This window comes from Glandiceps talaboti, chromosome 4 (assembly GCF_964340395.1).
Source record: "Glandiceps talaboti chromosome 4, keGlaTala1.1, whole genome shotgun sequence".
NCBI classification, from domain to species: Eukaryota; Metazoa; Hemichordata; class Enteropneusta; family Spengelidae; genus Glandiceps; species Glandiceps talaboti.
The window spans coordinates 8857191-8874945 of NC_135552.1; the positions used below are offsets into that span (position 1 = coordinate 8857191).

The window sequence follows — 17755 nt, forward strand, 5'->3', positions numbered from 1 at the left end:
TATTTTGTATTTTTAATTTATAAAACTATTTTATCATGACTTCCTACTTGAAAAATCAATTAGACACAACATATCCCAAGTCTTTGTTTGTAACTCAATAGATGACAAAAGATTAATAAATGTGTAAAATGTTTGTTATCATACGTACAATAATATAACAAATTTTTTTTTAGCAAAGTAATAACTTACAAACATAGACTTGGTCAATGTTATCTTACACTGATTTTTCAAGTAGGAAGCCATGATAAAATTGTCTTTTAAATCCAAAATCCAAAATAAATACTCAATCCTCATCCATATAGCCACTACATGTACAGCATCTAGAGGTATAAAGCAAGCAAATGGAAAGTTTGATAAGGCCAGTCAACCTGAACAGGTGAAATGTTACTTGTAAGTAATTAGAAACCTTTAGTCATATTGTAAGAAGAACTATCTAATGTTTTACCAAACCGATGAACATATTTAAGGAAAAAAATCACAATAAACAACAAATCCTTAAGACCCTAGCAGTATATGCCATCTATACGAAAAGTCATATTTGACCATGTCTTTCCACCAGGGTAAATCTTTAATAGAGGATGTGTAAATGTGGGGAGTATGAGACGAAGTGACACCTTTGACTTAATTTACCCCGGTGATCTCTCCCCTGGGTATTGTAGGCAGTCAAAGTGTCACTTCGTCTCGTACTACCCCTTGACAGAGATGGTAGTAAGTTAGGTGGGTCACAGGTAGGGTAAAGGTGGGTAAATTTGACTTTTCGTGTAGTGTATACATGTATAACAGTCAACCTTTTAAGCACTTAAATGCCCATTTGACGTTGAGAAAAGGGGTGCCATTGGATGAATATCATGGTAGTCAACAAACTTTCCTACCTTAACATTAAATACATATAACACTACCATGTCATACTGCATTTCATTTATGTAAAGGACAAACTTGCTGTTTAAACTTCACCAATACATAACAACAATGTATACATTTGCAGAGATAAACATTTATCCAGGGCATCATGACCCTGTATATGTGTGTCTATACATATTTGTTGGTATTTTCTCACATGATATTCCTATAGGTCACAACTTGAAATATAGTTTTATTCTACACCAGGGGGTCAACGCCTATGTTGCTATGCATCATGGGTAAAACTTCAACATCGACATTGTGCCCTTTAACTTTGTAAAGTAAGACATTATGGTTGCTGGCAGTGACTATATGTGAAGTTGTGATATGGTGAGGGTTGGTCTTGACAGTGATATGCACACTGCTTTGACTTAATAATTTTTCTTTTCTAAACCTACAGTTCTAAGCAGGATTAAAATTTAGGTATGACAAACAGTTTTCCAACAGACTTATAGAAAAAGGTGAACCAGAACAAAACTACCCATCCTTCGTAATCCTTATGACTACACTGATAATACAGCACTAATGTGAGAACCTGGGATTGAACCATGGGGCTTTAATGTTTTGTTTTTTCAAACATCGTAAAATAAATCATTTGCAATCACATCATTCACATGATGAACTTTGATAGTTGAAATCTGTATACCATGTACAAAGCCTGACTTATCTACCTAAGAAAGGGTCAACTAATACATCAAAGCAGTCTTTTAATGACTTATCTACCAGATAACACTGTATTTAATGTACACAGACTTGACATGCTTTTGTGTGATTACTTCAATTACAGAGGCCATGTTTACCCCACATCTTGTCAATTCAAAATTAGAAATGAGATTAAACAGGAAATAGTCTCTTCCTGTAACACCACTCTTACTGATAAACTCTTGCCTTTCATTGTTTCATTGAATGCAAATCAAATCCATTGACAACAAAAAAATCACATCAAGAATTAATATTTAACATATAACAAATACTACAAGAACTCACATAGGAATTAAGGGACTTTAATGTTTTCTTTTTCAAACATCGTAAAATTAATAATTGTGGCAATTGAAAACAATTCCTATGATGAACTTTGATAGCTGAAATCTCAGTATACCCTGTAGGCCATATATTTGTCTATGAAATATAATATCAATAATAAAAACTGTTACTTTAATTCTAATTTCATTATTTCATAACAAACATAAATTCTTTGACAAAAAACCAACATACATACATACATACACACACACACACATACATACATACATACATACATACATACATACATACATACACACACACACACACACACAAACACACACATAGATGGACAGATAAAACACGGAAAGACAAAGGAGACAAGGAAGGTCTAGAGTTAGAAAAGAAATGCATATGTCAAAGAGACAGTAATCCCATTCAGTGTGTATAATTTCATTGACATCATGCTTGACACACTAGCTTGCTTCGACTTCTCCTAATTTAATCCCCGGAGATCGCATAAAAAACATGTAAGATTAGATCACTACTTATTGCGGCATTGCAATGTCGTCAGTTCTTAACAGATGTTACCATGGAAACTTTACAAGTGCTGTGTCTTTGATTTCACTTTTTTGATTGGTCAATCAACATGCTATCTACCGATCTGCCGGCACCAAATTAAGACGGTTTAGTGAAAGGACATAGAGTAGAATGATACTACAGTTAGAAATGTCACAAGAAACTTTGTCTTCCTTAGTGTCAATTTAATTCAAAGTCTCACAAATTAGAGACTTTCTTTAAGCTAAAATGTTATACTGTGTAAGTGTTGATTATAATTGCATGTAAATCTTCATTATAATTTCTTATGATTGCTTTGTAAGCTCAGTCAAAAGTGATAATTTCACTGCCTTGAACATGGAGTTTGGGGAATCAAACACCACGACACAAAAGCCTGTATGACTCAACACAGAAAATTCTACTTTCCCTAGTGATCGCATTGCCTAGGTTACGGTTGTCAAGGTAGAGTTGATTGTTCTGGTAAAATGTCACATTCATGAGATTTAAACCACTAAATTGCTCAATATTTCCATCTTAGAGAGGAAAATATGCAAATAGAAAAAAAATCGGCAGATATTATACGTCCAATTACAATGTGCAATGAACTAGGGGTTACATGATTGTAAAGAATATTTACGTATAATGTATATAAACTAAATAGATAGTTCCTACCATACTGTAATTCAATATAGCTTTGCAAGTCATCATCAAGTGCCAGAAAAAAAGAAAAATGAGTCATAATTCCCCATGAAATCCTACACCTATCAAAAGGGCAAGTGGTTTCATATACAATATTCCTTTAGTATGTTCATTGATAAACTTGAAATATATAGACCAATACAAGAAGATGCAGTGGTTTGTTTTTATACTCGACATTCTATTCAATATTTGAGCTGCAAGTTAAGATCATAATGTTTTTGCAAGAGTTTGGGAATGCTGGTGATTAAGGTATAATAGTTTCTCAAACACTTGGTGGGAAAATATAAGTCAATAGACTATGGAACTCACTTATCATTGTCATCAAACTTAAAGTTTGCTATTTGTTTTTTTTTGTTTTTTTAGTTTTATCATAAATTCTAAGGTAGGCTGGAGTAAATTATGGCTTCAGTTTCTCAAACGAGTAGTCAATTAAGGCACTATTCAAATTAAAAAAGATTTTTTTTTGTAGCAAAGCACTGTGAGCATGGAAGACATTCATTGTCAAAAGTTTATAAATATGCAAATCAAGCTACTTTATATGCATGTATTTGCATCAATCATACCCCTGGCTACCTGACAGCAAAGTTGTACCAAATTCAATTCAAATCAATTGAGCAGATATGTACCATTGAGCAGATATATACAACTACACACAGTAACACAGACAGACAGACAGACAGACAGACAGACAGACAGACAGCCTTAAAATGTCCCCCCCCCCCCCCCCCACACGAACTACAATGTACTAACTGTGTCAATAAAGCTTCCTACAATCCCACAATGTCAAGTATATTCACTCATATGGTTTACTTGGCCAAAAGGTAGCCACAACTGTAGGTGGAAAAATCCAAGGTTCCTTTTTATTTTTTATACGAACCTACTTTGTTCATATTTGTAGGTTGGGGCAAGATACCTGACTTGACTTGCTATGTCTAAGGCACAAGTCAAAATGAAGCCTGAAATGAGAGATAGCCTAAGGGTATGTAAGCATGATTGTTAAATGATGATACATCAGAATCCCTAATGGCAAAGCTTACACAAACTCATTGTGAACTGACAACACAAAGCCACCGCTGTAGCTTTTCACCATGTGATTCAAGATTTAACATTTTCAGAATAAGTTTGGAAGTCATTCTCCGCTGCATCAAAATGTTTTTTGAGGATAACTGAAGTTCACATTGACGTCATCAAAACGGTAATATTTTAGGGGTAGACGCATGATTGAGTATGGTTTCTTTGGCTGAAATCCATACATGCATCTATTAGAATCACTGATTCAGAACTGAATCAATGACTGTTTGTAAGATGGGCAAAGAGTTTGGGGCATGACTTAACAAAAAGACAAATTACTCCCAAGAGCACACAAACTTGGAAATGTCATAAATGAAGGCCATACATGTATGCTTCAAATGAACTGCTTGTAGTGTGTTTGGGGTGGACTGATTATAACATATTTGTACTTTGGGTAGTTTTTTTGCAGTTTTTGATTTTTTTGAGGGAATTAGTATAAGACATGGTTGGTGTGTTTGAACAAATCAAACCATCTTTACTATTCTCTGTTCAAGATTTGGGATTGTTTGGGATGGAAGTGAGGGATGGAATAAGATATATGTGACATTTTCTTGTTTGCTGGGGAGGGAGAAGGAGATCATGGAGTTAGATACCTGTGTTGTTGTTGAAGGGAGGGAATGAGATACCTGTGATAGGTTTTGTTAGGGGAGTGAGATACCTGTGTCATTCTTTGTTGGGTTCAATGGTCGGGAAGGGGATTGTGGAGTGTGGCACTCATGATCACATATTTTGTTGAGGGAATGGGAGTGAGATACCTGTGTTGTATTTTCAGGGAGTGACAAATTGGTTTTGATACTTGCAGGTGGTTTAAAGGCATACTAGCTGTAACTGCACGGCTATTTTTCTCTATTTTTGTTCTTGTTTTCAATATAATTTTACTATTGTACATGCTGTTCAGCATGTACAATGACCTCATCTTCAAAGCCAAACAACCTTCAATACATTATTTTATAAAATGATTATTAAAGAGTTTTAACAACGTTGCTTTTATAATTAAAAAAAAAAATGTACACATTCACTTCAATTTTTGACAATTGTCAAGAGAATCTTCTGACAGTGTAGCAATGAAATGCAAACAAAAAATTATGACTCGTAATTCTAGAGCAAATCTGCAATTCTGTTTATACTATGAGTTCAGGTAAAACTTGTCTCTTTGTGAGTTACACATAATCAGTAACTGAAACAATTGGCCCATTTTCTGTGCACATGAAGACAGTAAACGTTACCACATATTTGGAAATTTCTTCTAAAATATCGTCATCTATCTAGCATATATATGTAATGTATAGTAACATTCTATCTCGCATTATCATTGAAACCTAAGGAAAGTGTTTTTTTTTAAATGTCAGTTCATTTTAAACTGCTTCACTTCATACATGTGTGATGTTACACACCATTTGTGCATCAAATATTAATACTCATATTCTCTCTATAACTACTCTAGTTTTAAAAAAAACCTCAGAACTTGGAATTTTCATCTGCAATCTTCATCTTTGCTTGCAGCCATGACAACAATGGCACAGTATGTATTCACTAGCAAAACATAGTGGCGAAGTTTCTTGGATTTTCTTGAAAAAAAAAATTTAAGACTGTCCATGAAGATTTTGAAAAGAGAAGTGACGCATGTTTTAAAAAAAAAAAAAATCTGACTGAAGTCTGTATATTTGTTGGAGAATCATCTTAATGATTAGAGTGATACAATGACAACACATATCAAATAACACAAAGTATTCAAACACGTATAACTGAAGGTATCCAGAAGGCATACAATACTTAACAGAACTATCACAGTTGTAGGAAATGGATACTTCATACCTTGTCAGTGAAAACCAAACACAATCTATCTAAAATGTACTTTTAGGGACTAGGCAACACAGTATTAAAGGCCAGTCACTCATAAAGAATTTCCTCATCCAAGTTTTTAATCAGGGAAAATTGTGTGAAACGTTTTGCATTATTTTGTCTTTATCATTTCTGAATTTGAAAGGTTTCTGGTTCCAGGCATAATATACCCCTCCTGTATTATAGGTCTATTCACATTCTCTTTTTTCTTTCTTTCTGAGAAGATACACATATGTGTCTATTGGAAATGAGTTCACCAACAAATCACTTCTAAAAAAGTTTTTGAGAAAAATTCTAAAACTACACTTTCTATTGAATTGAAGAGACTACATGTACCTGTCACAGTTCTTTTCTTTCAACAGATAACGCATACTTTGGCAGACGTTATTTAAATAGGCATACATTTTTGTCTTTGAACGAAAAAATTGAATGAGAAATGCATGCTAATGTTAGAACAGATGAGATTCATGTATCAATCACAGAGCATTGGCACATTTTAGGATTTATCAACAAAACTGGTCACTTTGGAAACCTGAATCTTATTCACAGAATGAACTATTTAGAACGGTACTATACACATGGTTTCTCTCTTTGGTCTCAAATAATGTTAGTGTGGATGAACAGAACTAAAGTTTGTTTTTTAATCCTCTTTATCCTTCACCATCCATTTTTTTTTAATCCGAATAAATGTTTAAACCATGAATATATAAAACAAAATCAAAAGAAAATCGAGGAAAATTTTTCTATCAGCAAAGGGTGACACCTTTCCCTAAATCCTACCAACCCTACGGCTACACTATGAATTTATAACCACTCTGGCTTGTTGCCTAGTAACAGCCTTGAAATGTATTAAAATGCCACTGGCATATGTTGCATGGAAGGATAAGACAAGGAACTAAGACTAGCTGTAACCATGGAAACAGGAAAGTTCTCACTTGGAGAGCGTAATCTGGATTTGATGGTTGGAGGATTCTCTTTGCCTTACACAGGATGTAAATGCAAAGGTTAGATGATGATCGCAGTCAAACTCTATTTCTCACCCATCAAATCATTCTTATATATTGGAAAATGCACATATATCTGCATCATTCAATGAAAAACAAATTTTTGCTACTTGATACCCAGAAAGAACACTTTCTATGATAATTTTCTAATTTTTTTTAATACTAAAAATCTGGCAATCGCTATCAGGATAGCTAAATAGGTCCCTGTACGTGACTACAATTATGAAAGCAAAAACTGAATATCATCATCATCTACATATCAATGCATGCAGTTTTCATATGAACTTTTTCATATTCTTTCATTTCCACTTCACTAGGAGTTTATTTCTCCTTTGCTGCGCAACAGTACCAAGATTTATGAAAAATGATTTGGTCGTGCTTTAATCAATTAGCTGCAACCACAGGAAGCAGGTTTGATTAAGAAGAAAAATGTGTTATCACCATAGTAACACCCCGAAACATCTGTCGCATCTCCTTTCAAAAAATTGTTGTCATTACCTGAAGCAGTGAAGTAGTTTTCAAAGCTGATATATAAAACATTTTATGGCTTATACTCTAGCTGTGAAGTATACAAAATTCTCATTAGGGCCTAGATCTCAACAATAATTACCTCTGCTATTGCTTTTAAACTACATGCCTAGTATATCAAATCTTCTCTGATATCAACTATAGAGGGAGCCTTCGCACCATCACATCTTATTCTTTACTCCCTGTTCTTCCTTCTTGTGACTTTCTTTTGAAGGGAGCCCCCTACAGCTCAATCTGTAATTCCTTCTAAAAACTTCCTTTGGAAAACTCATAAAAGATTCACATATGTTTGACACTCACTGTTTCATTGCAGAGCTTTTTTTGTAATATGTAGTTTGGTTTTTATATGCATTCAATTCTGGATTTTTGAAGTTGGTCTTTCCAGTTCAACTTTGGAGGCAAAAACTACAAGGTAAAAGTTGTTGGAATGTAAACAAGTTTGTTTAAATCTTGTAAATTCTGAGCATAGAAAATTCCACTTATAAGTCTTAGCGTACTTCATGACTTGAAAACCCATTAATTTAGTTTTTTCAAATATCAAACTTTCCACCTTTCAGAGACGTAGACTCCCTACCGACATCTACCACTGACTTAAAAAAAAAAATCTGTCTCAGCACTTTCGTCAAAAGATTTGCGCAGGAGGATACCAACATATGATGTTGAAAATGTAAAATTAGTATATGCAAGTACATGGCAAAAACAGCATGGCAGCCCAGTCATCACTTCATTTGAATTCAACACACTGTATGAGTACTGATGATTGACAACAGAATATTAGGTATCGTAGAGATGAATATAAAAGTGCAACGTTGCCTTCAAGCACAGAAGTATCCTTTCAAACACTGTCATTGCAAATTAGGTTACCCCAGTACAAATCCATACAAGTTTCCCATGACAGTTCCAACCAAAATATAGTACAAACTTATATATGCAAACTTTTAGAAATTGTACTGTACTAGGGTTCTTTAGCAAGAAACACTGTCATATTAGCTCAGAGACGAGCAGAATATATTCTTCATGGTTCCAATAATTAATAGGACAGTAAAATATAGTTACTTTGGAACAGTATATTAAAATTTGAAATGAATACCACAAATGTGACAATTAACTCATTGTGTGATCAAAGTCCATAGTAGACAGATTGTAACGTCGCATTCATGTCCAACTTACCATTCTAAAATAACTATATTTTGCTCTCCAACATTCAAAAAACACTTTATATAGCTGGGAGTTGCTACGACCCATCATTTCCCTTCTAATAACAGACTCACAAGACTGTTGAATTTGATATCCTGCTAGACAAACATTTACATTCCTATCTACTCTTCAAAACAAACTTATTAGTCATTCTCTGAATGACGTTAACAGTCTGCAAAATCTGACAAGTCATACAAGTGTGACAGTCTTACCTCAATTAATTGCCTACATGTTTGCGTATAGCTTTAGACATGTCTATTAGATGTCACTCTAGAACTATTTAATGGTCCTATAATGTCACCAGTGTTTGACATCCATATGACAAAGACATTCACTAATGACCCAACAACAGTTTTTCTCTAAGTCGTGTAACTTGCTCACTCTGCATGGTAACAGGTTTATTGAAGTAGCAAGTTGTATACTTGACAAGAATCTTTACTTTTCTATAACTGTCAGGAAATGAACTGTTTTATTGTGTGTGAGAACTCTCAGATGGAGGATTTTTCATACTACATGTCAAAGAAAATGGGTACTTGGAAACTCTTCCCTACATACAGAAGTGTTCTTTACAAATAAAAGAATTGTATGTTATGTACTCTTTTCCTTCTAAATTATCAAAGGTAGCTTAGAATTGGAATATTTCAAAATAGTAGGAATAGACACATGAATGGCATTCAAATTTACTTATTAATGTCAAATAAACAACAAAACAAATAAACTGAACTATTGTTCAACATCTACATGTGTATATTCAGCACCCTAAGTGTGATCTTGATACTTTTGAACTTTTGGGTGAAATGAAGTTCGGGTCCACATATTATATCACTATGGTGTTGATACCAGAATACAGATTGCTAAAAACTCCTATTATATTACAAATCTGACTGGAAAATTAAAATAGGATGAAGGAGAATCGCATCTTTAACTGAAAATTTTGAAAAAGGGTATTTGAAATCAGTGAACAAATGATATCATTCATTTGATACTGTTCAGAGTTTCACTGGAAATTTAGCAAAAGAAATTTACCTTGAGGTGAATGCTGGAACAGTTTTGACATTTTGCCTACATTACTATCCTTGGCAATCACCTTGATCATTATTCACTGGTCTAGAAGTCTCAAAATGATAATGGCATCTTTTATTTCATCAGCACTAAATGTCACACTGGAGAAAATCAAATTAAGGGAACTTGTTTCTTTCTTTCCTTTAATAAGTTTGGAAAACTGCTGAAGGACACTTGGCAAGTAATCACATTTCCACATGTTAAATCAGTAAGAGAAAATAGATTCAATAGAATTTAATCAATTCTAGGTAGGTCTCAAGACACTGAATCCTGAGTGGACATCTTCACAACTTATAAATGGTTCTAGTTAAGGTATAAAACTGTTTGTTTTTCTAATGTTGCAGCTTTTTTGGCACCAACTGAAATACATGTCTGTCTACTACTAGATTTTACTTTGAGTGTTTGCTGTCAGCCTTGTATATTTGCTGTAAATTGTCTAAATTCAACTTATTTCAAGTCAAACATTGATGTATAAGTTGATAAGTTCTATCTAGTATAACCCCATTTCAATCTTACACGTCATGTGCATGCAACATTCAAGTGCCTACTAGAAAACTAAGTCAATTATCTAAACTCAACTTTGATGAATATTAGTTCATAAGTTTTGTCTTACAGTATTACCCCCATTTGTATCTTACACATACATGCAGCATTCCAATGCCTACTAAAAAAACCTCACAATCACATTCGACCAATTCCAGATTAAAGTCTTGGTGATGTACCTCATCCAATTTCAATAAACCTAATAGCACAGCTGCTGTAACCTTTTCCACCTCATATATTATTTTTTCTGGTATTGCACATTAAACCTTGGCATTTTTCAGAATGGCATTTTGATTCTTCCGACTTATTCTTCCAAAATACGAATGAGCAAAATGACTTTGGGTAAGCCATCAACATCAAATTACCATTCAAGCAGCTATGGTATTTTGTAGTTTATTTTAATCAGGGTCTTAGAAGTAAGTCTTCAAAACTAACTGTACCCATGTGTTAGTAAGATTGGGCCTTTTTAGTCCATGATTGTATGGATTAAATCCTTCGCTCATGTGCAAGAGTTTCTGTCTCAAGATGAGAAATGATGTGGCGATTTGTCTCAATATATTGTTAGTAGTTTTATTGGCCTTAAAGCAGCTGTGTCTGTTAGTTTTGTAAAGCTCAGCTTTGAGAGGTGCTAGACCATCTGAAATTTGTGTCATTAATGATGTCCAATAAGATAACTGTCATGTATTTTATAATGGATGTAATCACTGGGTATACAACACATGAGAGCTGTATTGAGTACATCGTCTGTTTTCTTTCAATGGCAATGCAGTTAATATTGAATTAAATCTACTGGAACATATGCTACGGTGATCAATTTTTACTGCAGCATTAAATCCTCTATTGAAATGAATTCCAGTGAAATCCAATTAGTTACGAAGCAATGTTGTAATATAAAGCAATACAGTTTACATGTACATGTAGAGAGTGAAACTTCTGCCACTAGCACCCAAACATGTACTGCATTGCTGGTATATACCATGCCTCAAACCAACATTCAACATTAAAAATGAAAACAAGAGAAGATACATTGCAACATTTCTAGATAAGCTGTTGCTCGAAAATGCTGATAGATTTAAGTGAAACATGTCAGTCTTATGCTACATGTCTATAGCAGGGCTGGTATTGATATTTTGATGATGAAAGAAGTATAGAGGGGGTGGGTAATCAATAAGAAGACAATTAGATTTCTCATCACATCTGCTCTTTAACTCAATCTTTGATTTCCAGAAGTAAAAAAACCCAAGAGATGTTGAATCATGCCATCTACAAATTATGTTACTGTCCTACTTATTTCCACTAAGTCTGCAAATATAAGAAATTTGATTCAACCAATGTATAGTATGGTTAATTAGAATGTAGACTATCAATCAATCAATCAATCAATCAATCAATCAAACTAATCATGGAAATTTTGATTGCACCAGAATCCAAAACCACAGTTCTGTCCAATGGCACCAAAAAGGTAAACACAAACCAAATGCTTGTTTGAACAAACGTATCTTAATAATTTATCACCGAATGACCCATCCTGTCAAACTGTTCAATTGTCATGTGACCCATCCTGTCCAACAGTTCGTCATGTGACCCATCCTATCCAACAGTTCAATTGTTATGTGACCCATCCTGTCAAACAGTTCAATTGCCATGTGACCAATCCTGTCAAACAGTTCAATTGTTATGTGACCAATCCTGTCAAACAGTTCAATTGCCATGTGACCAATCCTGTCAAATAGTTCATTTGCCATGTGACCCATCCTGTCCAAACAGTTCAATTGTCACGTGACCATCTTGTCCAAACAGTTCAATTGTCATGTGACCCATCCTGTCCAAAAAAATTTATCATGTGACTCATCTTGTCCAAACACCTCAATTGTCATTCGACCTATCCTGTCCAAACATTTCAATTGTCATCAGACCCATCTTGTCCAAACAGTTTTGTTATTTTGTGGCTCATCTTGTCCAAACTGTACTGTTGTCATTTGACCCGAGTATATTTGATGTTATCACAAGATTAATTTTGTAGTTTATTCTTCCCTATTCCTGAGACACCAGACTTACTCACTCACTACTCCTTACATCTCTTAGCTCACTGTATCACTAGTTCTCCAGGCTCAAGACACAAGGTTGACTATCATATCAAACACAATGTGATAATGCTGTCATCATTATATATTTCCATAGCCATCAGTTTTACGACCAATAATATAGGTTGATAAACACACATAAGTCATCTATTTTATGATCCTAATACTGATACCATCTCTAATAACTAAGTGTACTTAATCTTGAAGGTTTTCAACAAAGTCAATAAAACTAAAAGTAATGTCAATGTCACCAATAAAAGTGCATGGACCTTTTTGATTGTAATAAACTTTAAGACTTTTTGAGTATTCCATAATGCTTGCACGTAAAAGGTATTACTGGATGAATCCTTAGACTCATAGTATTATCTAAGACTTATAGCTTCTTAAACCTTTAAGATATTTCCCCAGTGAAAGTCATAGATAAGACATCTACCTGATAAATCAATGTCATACATCTGTCTTTCACGGTTCAAGTTGACTACGAACTCTTCTATCTCCTGGGAATAATTAAGTTGGTGTGTGCTATGGAACAACTTAGTCTTTTGAATCATTTTTCCTATTGTTAGAGCGACCTTCCTTAATTCTATGTTTCCCATGATCTAACCGACCATATATTTCTTCAATCTGGTAAAAAAAATTAAAAAGAAATCAATGCCTTCTCTACAGAGGATTAGAAAAAACCACAATGTTACTGATTGACAGATGGCAACCCCCAGTGTGTGTCTGAACAAAAATTATCACCTTTTAATCAAATGGTTTAACGTTTCCTTGTGACTTAATTTGTCATTTCTAAGTCATTCTGACTGCTAAAGTATGATTGTAAAATAAAAGTATAACCAACATGTAATTGTGCACTTACTTAAATTTGTAAAAATTTTAACTGACTGACTGACTGACTGACTGACTGACTGACACATTATTTTTAAGGTGTTATGATGGGAAACACAGAATTAAGTATTGGTCTCTTATGTTGGTTTAACAGATATTGATACAGAATGTCTACGGTGTGTCTGACAAGTGGTACAACTTGTACATCACAGACAAATTTCTTTTGCTGCCAACACAGCATACATGTATATACCGTATACTTATGTGAGATTCAGTAAAGGTGCTGTCTTCTTCTGCCTTTTAATTCATAGTATTAATTGTTTAATACTAGCTTGTTCCTCATACTTTGGACTGGGTACTAGATATGATATCAATGATGAGAATTCCATCTATCTGTTAAATGAATATATGATCTTTGCAGTTATACAATCAATGAAAAATTGATACAAATATCCGAGATATTTCATAATTATCCATATCTCATTATATTATTAGAATGATCAAATTAAATTTGCTGGAACAGTCATGATATTATGTCATTTGTCTCACTGACTTTTAAATGTGGGACAATCACTGTAATGCCCACTGTAATGCTGTAATCATTTGCTTTAGCCAATGAAAAGGAAACTTTTAGTATATTCCCATTTCACTTCAACTGTATGATAGAAATGTTACATGAAACAAAAATTTCTTTTGTGGTCAAAATGTGGAAGACTCCTTGAAATTTACCTCTCTATATATATGTTTGTGTGGGTGTGTGCATGCATGCATACATATGTGTGTGCATGTATATGTGTACATGTATGTGTGTATGTGCACATGCATGTTTGTGTACTGTATATTTGACAGTTAGTGAAAGTGTTTGTCAATGAATGAATTGTTATCTACAAATTAGTACAAATGTAAATGTACAAATGTAAGGTAAGTGTGTGGGTGTATGAATTCATACATGTGTGGGTGTGTGTATGTCTTAGGGTATGATTGAAGATGCTTCATACTGTGTTTCTGAGAAACCCCAGGAGAAGATCATACTTGTTTGAGATATGAAAATATGTACACAATTTCACCTGACTTCAAATGAAATATGAAATATTTGCACAAGATATATCAGATAGGCTACTTCACTTTACCTGTTCCATCTGCCACAATAAAAAAATGTATACAATATCATAAATATCACCAAATATCACCACCCACTTGAAATTACTTTTCATAAAGTCCATTTCCTCTAACTAGTATTAAAAAATGCCTTGTAACCATTAGTGGGCGTGTCTGTTTCCATACTTTTCTGTTCTGATTGTGGAATAACACATTTGCATTTCAGAACAATATACTTCTTGATAAATCATGAAAATTGTTCAAAAGACTACCACATTAATGGGAACAGTGATATTTTCATTTGGTGGTATATGTGAAAATACTTCCATTCTGTTTGTTTTTTAAACACTTCCTGATTTGGCACTTCCTGGAATTTTTTTTTCATTATAGAATAATATACTTTGTGGCAAATCATAGAAAATTTTAAAAGACTAATTTCAAAATTATCCAGATGGAAACATTGACAGTACCATTTTACATGAAATGAATGCTATGATGTACACAAAACAAATTATACTTTATGATAAATCTTTAAAAACTTCAAAACACTAATTTCAAAATGATTTTATCAAATTAATGATTAGATGGAAGCAGTGACATATTCATTTGGCGTACTTTACATGTAACGAATAGTATATAGAATGCACAACAATAAACTATGATAATTCCTAAGAAACTTCAAAAGACTAATTCAAAAGTCAATCTATCAAACTGATAAATATATATAATATATATATAATATATGTAATAGACACAGCTACATATTCATTTGGTGTACATGCAATGATACCTTTTGTGTATTAAACAAGAGCACTCACACACATCGTGTATTTAATTGTACGATGTAAGACTCACTACATACAGGAAATCCCTTAATAATGAGAACCACCATTAATCACTCGGACCAAGCTTCAGTATAATTGACACGTATCTGTATTTATGAATGACCTCCTCTGAGTAGGAGTCCTTATTATGTAGACAGTGAATGACGTAGACTACAGACGCATGACGTACAATACTTGTATGACATCACAGTGTGTTATTAGCATACATTATCATTTATCTTATGATGAAAACTGATAACATCAATAGTAAAATATTCATATACTCACAAAATAAACCGACATGTTTATATTTTACAGAGATCACAAAAAACATACATAAGACCTTTGTATAATGAAAAAGTTGTATTGATATTTTGTATACTTCTTTTTATATTCAGTACCTGCAGTAGTATTTTAGCTCATGCTCGAGGGTTAAAATAGAACAAGATGGTCTCATGCTAACATATATATATGTAGGGCTTATGGAACAAAAGGTATCGTGTTGACCATAAAAATGATTCTTATTTCTATGATCCACCACCTATGGAGTAAAATTGTATTTCAGGTATAAAAGAGAATTAAAAGAAATCACAAAAATCTTGGTCACTCTAAAAATTTTAATACTGTGAATAAAACTACAGAAAATGAAACTGTGGTACATTTCAAAATGGCTGCCACCGGTGTGTTAACTCCATCTTGTTCTTAAAGAGTCACGATAGTTGTCAAGATGATGACCTGGTACGATCAGTAATTTCATGAAGTTCTTAGATATTAAGGGTAATTTCACCTTTATGACATTCAAATCTGGATGCTTTCTGCCATGACGTAGAAAATATATTCACAATGTTCCAGTCTGTCTGTCTGGAGTGAGTAGGATATTGGTTTTGGATGAAGGCATTTGTGATACAGTTAAAATTCCATTTAAATGCTAAATTGGAATAAAATTGCTATCAATGATGTTGTCACAGGTGACGAACATTACACAAACCAAGCCAATATTAGTTCTTGACACGAGTGCCGTCAAACACTTGATAATTCTCTATATTTTGTATTCTGACATGCAAGTGTAATACTGATACGTTTAGTGGACTCACTATATACGTATGTACTGTCAAGTTACCATAGAAACATCGACGTGGTCAGGTCCTTCAGTATAAATTGTCTAAATGCCTGGAAATACACTGGTCTCCTAAAGCAAATGAATTTCAAATACTCTGGAAGTGAATCATACACACACTGCTTTCAATACCATTGCTTTCAACACATCTGATGGTTCAGATGAAATATCATCTACAGCTTATGATTAATGTACATGTATATTGATTTGTTTCAAGCGTTCAGATAATTTATCATTTTTTTCTTTTACCATAAGTCAATTTCTCGTTGCAAGCATGCCAAGAATAATGTGCTATGCTTCTTGTACATACATGTACAACCTTATGGTTCATTTAAGTTTAACCAATGTACGTGCCACAAGAATTCATATTATAGAGGAGTTTACACAAATGACATTCATTTAAATCTTTAAATTGGCAACATGTGAATTAATGTCTGTAATCGGCATCATGCTGTGACATCAGGGTGAAGGGTCAAACCATGGCCCTATGGTCATATCCTAGCTGATACAATTACATGTGGAATGACTGCAGACCGACTTTTAAATGCATTGTGCATAATTGGTTGAAAATTGGTTAAAAAGGCTACAAAGTTTAACATTGACCAATTAGATCTTGTATTTCAAAATATGTTTTTGATACATTTGACTGGTATTAATACATTAACTGACATAGGCCAATGCTTTCCTTATGTAAAAAGGATTTACGCTTGTCCATAAAGAATGTGCACTAAAAGCAGTAATTTAAAATAAAACTCCATTTGGACTTGCCATCTGTTGCTGGCATTTTAATCTGATTATGGGATGATATTTACTTAGCCTGGTTCTATCTAACTATTTGTCTGTACCATGTGTTACATACTTTGATGTAAGAATTAAACAAGAGAGCCTTTCAAACTGTCTGTGTACGAACGAAAATATCTCACATTTCAAATGCACCAGTATGAATTATGAATTTACATAATGATGGATGTAGATTTCAGAAATGTGTGTATGCAGGCAAGTCTGTGTGTCTGTGTGTGTGTGTGTGCGCGCCCCTGTATGTGTGAGTCTGTGTGTGTGTTTGTGTGTATCTATAGAGATGTGGTGCTGGTTAGTATGTGCATGTGACTGTATGTGTCTGTGTCTGCCTGTATGTGTGAGTCTGTGTGTGTGTTTGTGTGTATCGATAGAGTTGTGGTGCTGGTTAGTATGTGCATATGTGACTCTGTGTGTGTGTGTGTGTGTGTGTGTGTGTGTACCGGTATGTGTGTGTGTGTGCATATATATTGAGACCAAATTTCTCAAAGTAAATTTCATGTAATATTTGTGTGCGTAGATCTACGTCTTATTTTGTACAATGTAATCACCAGCAATGGAATCTAAATAGGAGTAAATCACTGTTACAGTATTGCTAAAAATAACAATCTTACTTGAGGTTAATATTGATATACATGTAGC

At 33.7% G+C, this 17755-nt stretch overlaps 1 protein-coding gene across 1 annotated transcript in view; it reads right to left on the bottom strand.

Moving 5' to 3' along the window:
• LOC144434036 (receptor-type tyrosine-protein phosphatase-like N) overlaps positions 1-17755 on the bottom strand; it is a 270864-nt gene that overhangs the window by 131462 nt on the left and 121647 nt on the right. The window lies entirely within an intron of this gene.